Source organism: Giraffa tippelskirchi, chromosome 1 (assembly GCF_054371585.1).
Source record: "Giraffa tippelskirchi isolate mGirTip1 chromosome 1, T2T-mGirTip1v1.2.pri, whole genome shotgun sequence".
NCBI classification, from domain to species: Eukaryota; Metazoa; Chordata; class Mammalia; order Artiodactyla; family Giraffidae; genus Giraffa; species Giraffa tippelskirchi.
In genome coordinates this window covers 5023639-5032663 of record NC_137275.1, presented here as the reverse complement: position 1 = coordinate 5032663, position 9025 = coordinate 5023639, and positions in this window count along the sequence as shown.

Genomic DNA, 9025 nt, shown 5'->3' with positions numbered 1-9025 from the left:
TGACTTTGCAGTTGGAGTAAGACAAGCAAAGTTCCCAGGGATAGAGACCCTGATACTAGAGAGGGACCCAAGCAGAATACCGATAATATTCAGAAAACTACTATGCTCAGCTAGTGTCTCTTCTGGCTCTGAACAATTCAAGCGTCCATTCTAAGCTCCCATCTCAAACAGCTCTCTTACCCAACCAATGAGAATAAATGCCCACCATCTGAAACCCCTCCAGGAGAGTGAACTTGGGTAGGACCCAGGACTCAGGTTACAGAGAGGGTTGCAGCACCAAGCAAGCCAACAAAAGCCTTCTTTGGAGTTAGAGAAAGAGCAGGCACCCAAAATTCTAGAGAGCATGTCAAAGGCAAACAAAACTAACATTAAAATAAATGGAAAAAGACTTTGTTTAAAGTGAACAGCAATGAATCACAGAAGTAATGGCTGAGAATAAAATCATGGGGACAAGATGATATAGGACACACATGGGAGGAATCAACCACAGGAGACAGAAAAGCAGAGGAAGGAATCTAAGTGAGGCCAGTATAAGAGATGCTTCATTGATCCAGTTGGATCAGGCTTCCTTGTAGAGCCTTACAAAGGAGGACCTGCATATTGATATCAGAGCATCCTGGTACTCACGCCTGTTGTATCATCTGTATTTGGTTCCTTTTCCATAATAAAGGATTAGTCCTATTCAACTATTCTTTTTATTATCTTTGTAAAATCCTAAAATAAAGAACTATCGAGGTATTTCCGTATTCCGATACCAAGTCTGGGAGGATCCTGTGTGATTTTTGTTAAGTGGAAGCACCCAGAAGCTGTAACCCACAAAAGTACACCGCCCCCCACCCCATACACACACATCCACACACATGGATTTCTGCTGGGTAGGTTGGCTGCACATCACAAAATGTCTCCTGAACAGCAGGGATTTTAATTAAATCAGGAGAAATCTAATTTGGCCTAAATTGGCTTGCAACAAAAGGTGTTAGGAGGAACAGAGATTGTTCTGCAATATAGATGCTTGTGGAAGGGACAAGCTCAACCCATTGCCAACTGTAATGAAAAGTCATGTTGAAAATATGAAGCCTGTTGAAGAAGGCAGAAAGTCTGACAGTGCTAACCTGTGATATTCTGATTACAGAAAGAAGTTTATTATAAACATTCATGTCAAAAACTGATGGCATCAGAAGGTACAACTATTGGTGATGATTTCTGATAACCTTGGGAGGATATAGAAAAGGAGGGAAAGCTAACCGTAACTACTGTGACTAGAATAGATTTGAAGAAAAGGAGCAGAACATCCCAATTTGGACAGAGAGAGTAATAAGTACCATCCTCCTTTGCCCTTCCGAGCAGCAAAATTTGCTGAACTGAGAAGATCTTTAGTAGCAGGATTGAAAGAATGACCAAGCAAAACTCCAAAGGTCTAACAAAAGGGATAAAAAAAATAGAAGATCCCAGCAGTGAAGTTGCAGTTGTGAACCACGTGATCTAGACCAGGTAGAGAGGGAAATATTGGGATGAGGGGTGATGGACCATGTGATAAAGGGAGGTTTGTGACTGTCGTGGTGGGAAGAATAAGAAGCATCATAAAGAAGGGAGTAATCTGGAAGGAGGGGGAAATTAGGTCATTTGTGGCTGCCAGAGTTTACATTTTTATCAGTGTAGGACTCCTGGCAATAAAGCAAGGTCATGGAGAGTCACAGAGAAAAAAGAGCTCCAAGGTCTGGCTGTTGTTGGGTGGCTCATCTACAGAGATGTTGCCCATGACAATTGGAGGAATTAGGGTGGAGAGGAAAGCAGCTATGTAATTGCCAAAGTCTCCGTGAAGAAGAAAAGAGGTCAGAAGTGAAGCGAATCAAGACAATGAGAAGTGGTAGAGAGTGGTGTGGATGGATGCCATTAGCTTCAAAGGAAGAAGGCTTTTATTTCCATGCAGATCAAAGAGTAATGGTCTGGAAGCTGCAAGGAGAACTTCCCCCAAACCTGTGCCCCCACGAGGCACGAAGTGCGGGACATAACTCAGCCTCCAGTCAAAGAGGAAGTACATGTCCTCCCGGGTCCGTCTGCTATGGGGTACCGTGGGGTCCTTAGTCCTGCCCTGCACAGCAGAAGATCCTGCAGGTGTTAGAGATGTACAACCAAATAAATGAAAGAGCTCATGATCAGGTAAGTATGAGATATACTGCACGACTGACCCTCTTCTAGGAGAAGCATGCTCAAACTAAAATATTCAGGAAAAAAGTCAAAACGTCTTTTGTTGTAATGTTTTCCCATTAATTTGACCACCAAATCATGGTCCTGGAGAGATACCAAGTCAACCTCACAAGATAGGTGTCCTATGGCAAGTGCAGAAAGAAGAACTAATGTAAGAAGGAGGAAAGAGATTTCAATGAAAAGGTACAGAGGCTAAAAATAGAGAAGCACAGTGTGGGCTGCAAAGTCAGCCTTGCCTTTGCTGTGAGCGTGCGCTTAGCCGTGTCCGACTCTTTGCGACCCCGTGGACTGTAGCCCACTGGGCTCCTCTGTCCGTGGGATTCCCAGGTAAGAATACTAGAGTGGGTTGTCATCTCCTTCTCCAGGGGTCATCCCGACCCAGGGATCAAACCCACATCTCTTGCATCTCCTGCATTGGCAGGCAGATTCTTTCCCACTGAACCACCTGGGAAAACCTGCCTGATTTCGAATCCCAGCTCAAGCATTTCCCAGTTCTATAAATTTAGGCAAACGCCTTGCTCTCCATGCCTTGGTTTCTTACTTACAGAAGATGAAGATGAGGAAGAGAGTTTAGAGGAAGAGGAGGGGGAGACTTATAGTGTAGGTGGTGGTGGCAATGAAATTAAAAGGGAATGCTTAGAATATGAAATGTGGGCCCCAGGTGAGAGCTGGTACGACCGCAGTTGATTTGCAATGAAAGAAGAGCTCCAAGTGACAAGCTGGTTCGAAACAGAGGGGCTTGCCAGAAGAAGGTAATCCTAGCTCCAAAGGAGGAAGGTAGGAGAGGGAAGTCATAGTTGAAGCTGAACTTGGCAGGAATGTGGATCCTAGGGGCATTTCCCCAGAAACTTTATTAAAAACCCTCCCCATCTGCACAGCTGAGGGGCTGACAGTTTAACCATTCCATAGCTACTGCTGGGTGGGCTATGCAAAGCAAGATGAACCTGCTCTAGCATGTTTATGACTTAAATTTCCTTTGATGTGAATTTTTCATTTGTTTCCTTTGCCCATTTATATATCAAGGTTTTACATGATTTTCATATCCAAATGAAAAAAAAAATCCCCATCTGCCTCTTTCTCCTTGCTCAGAGGAAAACCCCGAGCCGATTCCATTCAAACTAGTCACATCAGTGACCTCTTCAAGGAGAGTACTGAGGCATAATCAATTTCTTTTTTAATAAGGATAATAGGTGAGAAACACAGAGGCCTTTCTCGTTGGAGAATCTCCCTCAGCCTTGCAACCATTTTCTTCTCTTTTCACTTAATATCTTTTCAAATTACTAACCTGGGACTTCAGCCCTCTCTTTTTAGCCGACAGTTTTGAATCAGGAACGTTGTACCGTGTCCACGTCTCTGAAATCTGATAAGATGGAACAAGCTTTTCCTGTTCTGTGAGGAGGCAGGGGAGGAGGTGGAGGGGACTGCTCCAGGCCACCACCAAGAAGCCCTGCCTTTCTCAGACGTCCTTCCTGGAGGAGACGGCATGGATATTTAGCTGATTATTCAAGGCCCAGGCTTAGAAAGCCTGGTGCCAGAGCTTCGAAAGATGACTTGCTAGGACTCCCCTGGTGGCTCAGTGGTGAGGAATCTGCCTGCTGATGCAGGAGATGTGGGCTCGATCCCTGACCCAGGAAGGTCCCACGTGCCATGGAGCAGCTAAGCCCGTGAGCCTCAACTACTGAGCCTGTGCTCAGAGCTGGGAGCCCCAACTGCTAAACCCACACACCACAGCTACTGAAGCCTGCGTGCCCTCGAGGCTCCACAACAAGAGAAGCCACTGCAATAAGAACCACAGCTAGAGAAAGCCCGCGCAGCAGTGAAGATCAGGAATAAATAAATAAACATTTAAAACACAAAGATCCCTTGCCAGTACCTCACACCCGTGCAGGACCTCACTGTTTGTGAATCCTATAATTTTCCCATGGATTAGAAGGAGTATATCGAGGTCATTAGCTTTGCTGCGGTAACAATCCCCAAATCTGAGTGGACTGAGACCACAAAGCTGCATTTCTCACTGATTAAAAAAAAAAATTCAGCCTCTGGCCCAGGTATCTCTTTTAGGGCAACCATTCTCCACGAGATGACCTCAAATTCCAGGCTGTTGAAATGCTACCGTTATCTGCACCCACCTCCCCTTGGTTAATTCAGCAGGGGAGAGCAAAACTGGGTAATGACACTTGGTCCTTTTATTGCCTCCACCAAGAACTGACACTTTTTTCACTTCCATCCACAACAGAACACATCACATGGTCTCACTTAGTTGCAAAGGAGCTGAGGAGTACAGTAGTCCATACACCAGGAATGGGCAAAGGACTGGACGTTGGTGGACACTGGTATCCCTTCCACAAGAACCTCTAGAGTGTTCTCAATAACACGCTCACTGCACAGTAATTTACTAGAAATCCACAATCTGAAAAGTGCCTCCCATCCTCCACTGGGGGTATCAGCTGATACAATTGTATTCACTACACTGTCCCAAAGCTTTGGCTTATTAGCCACTGAGTCCTAAGTCCTCTGACTCAAGAAACACCATTTTGATTCTCTTCCAGAATTGGAACACAAATTTTGGGTGTCTCTGTGTATATCCAGGCTTCCCTGAAGGTTCAGTGATGAAAAACCTGCCTGCCGATGCAGAAGACGTGAGTTCAATCCCTGGGTCAGGAAGATCTCCAGGAGAAGAGGAATGGCTACTCATTCCAGTATTCCTGCCTGGGAAATCCCATGGACAGAGGTGCCTGGCAGGCCGAAGTCCATGGGGTGGTAAAAGAATCAGACACTCCTTAGTGACTAAACAACAAACAATAAAAACTGTATATCCTTAAAGGAAATCTTTTTTATGTGCACCTGAGTTCAAGATGGTTTCTGCTCCTCCATGACCTCCTTATTGATGAATGTAAATTGTTGGCTCGGATTGAAGGACTGACAGCAGAGGCATTGCTTGGGTAAATTGAATAGGATCTGTTTACTTTAAAGATTCTGATGAAAAGATCATAAGGTCAGGATTCAAAATAGACAGATTAGCAACATTTTCCAGGAGCAACTGAGATGCAAGCTTATATACCCAGAAGTCCTCCTGGATCCTCAAATCTGAAAGAAAGCGAGGATCTTATCAGAATGTGTGAAAGTCCAAATATATCTCTGCAAGGAGTCCGCTTTACACACATAAGCAGTCCTGTGTGTGGGCTGGTCTGGAAGCATGCTGGAGACCCTGTCATCAAAGGCAGATTCAACATGTTAATCTTAATGTTTTACAATAAGCACCACCCTTACAGCCTGCAGAACAGTTCCGGAAGCTCAGAGCAATGACCAGCAGCCTCTGAAGGGGCCCTGCTCAGCTAGAGTCCTAGGGCCATTTCTGTTGCCATTGCCATGTATTCAGTCACATCTAACTCTTTGCAACCCCATAGACTGTAGCCTACCAGGCTCCTCTGTCCATGGGATTTTCCAGGCAAGAATACTTGAGTGGGTTGCCATGCCCTCCTCCAGGGGATCTTCCCAAGCTAGGGATCCAAATTGTGTCTCCTGCACTGCAGGTAGATCTAAGTCAGTCAGGGTTTTCACCTTCAGCAAATGCAGACATTTGAATTCTAAGGGGGGAAGAGGTGTCACGGTGGTAAGAATTCACCTGCCAGTGCAGGAGATGGCAGGAGACACAGGTTCAACCCTTGTACAATGAGGTCAGGAGCTATGATTGTCCAGATGCACACAGTTCTTCCTTATCTTTTTTTTTTTTCCTTTTTTCCCCTGTAATAATAGTCATGGCTGAGAATAAAAGAGAAAAGGTCATTATCTTCAGTGTCTTTAGTGGCAATTACACACTTGCCATAAGAATACACTTAACTCCATCTGTTCTTTCCATGTGTCTCCTTAAGAGGAGTGATGCTACTGTCATCACAGTTCAGTCTCACCAGTGGAGCACCATCTTATTGGAATGGGATGGAAATTAAGGACAATCATCTCCAACCGAAGTTTAACAATTTCTTCTGCTTAAGGACCCAAGCAAAGCAGTACAGAAAGAGAGGGATAAGCGAAAATGGCAGAGAGTAAAATTTAAAGAACTTGACTCTCTCAAAAGACCTGTAATATCTGGGCTTCTGTCTATAGAGCATTGTGTACATTTACCGAGGGAAAGAAACATATCCAACAGGTTTTTTGGTGCTTTTTCTTTTCAAGGTCAATGACACTGTTGGAATAACATTTACTCATTGTAGAAAATTCAGAAAATACAGATAAGGAAAAGCAGGCAAATTTAAATTATTCATAGTCTTGCCACCCTGAGCGATTCTCTGTGGATTCCATAGATGCACATTTGCATTTGTCTCTATCTATCTGTATATCTGTCTACCTATCTATCTATATCTACACATTCACATACAAACATCCAGTTTTTAAACTGGTTTTAAACCCAGTTTACAAACTGTATTGTCATTTTAGACTCTTAACAATACATCTTTATGGTAAGCAATACTAGTATTCATCAATATCCAGTTATCCTCTACTTTCTGACTCACTAGATGACTTCCTTCTCTGTCCTTTGACATAGGATGCAGCCATTGACTTTGGCAAATGAAATGGAAGCTGAAGCTTCACATGCCACCTGGAGGTGGAAATATCCTGAAATGCTAAGTCAACACATGGAGAAGAGCTGCCCTTGAGAGTTACCAGCTCAATATGGTCTCTGTTGTAAGACATTAAAAACTCAGGGGTTGTTACTGCAGCATAATTGAGTTTATCCCCACAAAAACAATCTTTAGCAGTGTTCTGACATTAAACATTATACTAAAAGAGCCTTAAAAGGTAGAATTATATTTTATTATAATGAATTCAACTAGACTCGTATAGTTGAATATTTAAATTATTTCCCAATTATAACCAATTTTGTAAGGAACACATTTTTAGTCATGTTTTGCTTTTATTTATGATTATTTCCTTATGTTGCAACTATAGAAAAGAAAGCCGTAGGTCAGAAGACATAAATAACCATGGAAGTGAAAGTGTTAGTCCCTCAGCTTGTGTCTGACTCTCTGCGGCCCCATGGACTGTAGCCCACAAAGCTCCTCTGTCCATGGGGATTCTCCAGGCAAGAATACTGGAGTGGGTTTCTATGCTCTTCTCCAGGGGATCTTCCTGACTCAGGGATCCAATCCAGGTCTCCTGCATCACAGGCAGGTTATTTACCGTCTGAGCCACCAAGGAAGCCCATGTGTTTTTTTAAAATATAGTGCCAAGTCATCCTATTAAAAAAAGATTATTGGCAAAATCAACAATGTATAAAGAATAGACGGTTTATCTATTTGACATAATATACTCTATCTAGTCATCTTTCTTTTAAAGATGAAAATGGCGCCCTATGGTTTCCGATTGCAATTCAATGAGTTACATACATTTTCATAATTGCATAGGTTATTTGTATTTTCTCTTTTGTGAACTTTTTAAAAATCATTTTCTTACTGATTTCTTGTTATCTTTCCACTTGTTAAGTATATAATTATAAATATTAATGAAACAATGATACATTCATTAAAAATTAACCTTTGCCACATGCACTCTGTACACTTTTTCCAACCATTAATTTGGTTGGAAAAATTCCACTGTTATTTATGTGTTTTTAATATACAGATGTGTTGATTGTGTTGTTTCTCAAGTTATTAGATTTATTACTGCTTTTCTTTAAGGTTTTGCCTCCAGTAGCATGTTATAAATATCTTCTTTATCTCTCAAATATAAATAGTCACATTTTTTTTCTAGTACTTTATGATTTTGTTTTTATATTTAAATCTCTGATCCATATGGTATATAAGTTGAATATGGAATAAAGTTCAGATCTATTTTTTCCCCAGATGGCTGGTTTTTCTAACACTGCTTATTGAAAAATCCTTCCTTTCCATACAAGTTTTAAATACCACGTTTATCCATACCACAAGTTCTGAAGAATTTTTGAGACTGGACTTCTGTCTTAGTGACCAATCTGTCAATGTCAAAATTGGTATCAGGCTGCCTTTATTATTGTATCTTTATACTCTTCAATATCTTATATTGTATTGATGTAATGTATAAGTGTAATATTCTGCTATTCTTTGAGACATTTTCTTGTCTATTTTTAGTATTTATTTTTCAAGTTGAATTTTTAAATTCCATTAGGATTTTCATCTTTCCAAGTAATAGAATTCAAGTCTTATTTTATGTCTTTTCTCCATTAATTCACTTAGACGTATTTATTATTTTCTATGAGCCAATAATCCTTCTATATATTGAGGATATAATAAAGAACAAACAGAATTCCTTGCTCTCAGGGAGCTTATATTCTAAGAAGAGAAAAACAATAAACAAGATAAACAACTACAATAGAACTTATTAAATAGTGGTAAGAATGAAAGAAAAAAAATAAAGCTGGGAAGGGAAATATGAAATATCATTGTCGATGGTTTTCATTTAGCTTTTCTTTGAAGCAGATGCTAAGAGAATCAATGTTAAGAGATTGGGGCGGTAGAGGTGAGCCCATGAAGAATGAAGTAGCTGGAAAAGGCAGAAACACCTTCAGACAACAATGAAAATCTGATGCCCATTAAAAAAAAAGAGAAGAAGGAACACAGAGGGAGGAGGAAATGAGTATAAAGAGCCTCTGACTGCCGCGAAGCTTTTAGAAAGTCTCAATCGAGCTGATAGGAAGACTCAGTGCAAGGACTGAACTTTAGCAGGCACCCGCATCTGGCAGAATTAGCCTTGAACTGTTTGCAAGTAGCTAGGTACCCTACCGGGCTCGCTCATTTGCTGGGAGCAGCCGGGGGCGTGGCCTCCATCAGGTGGATAGTTATCC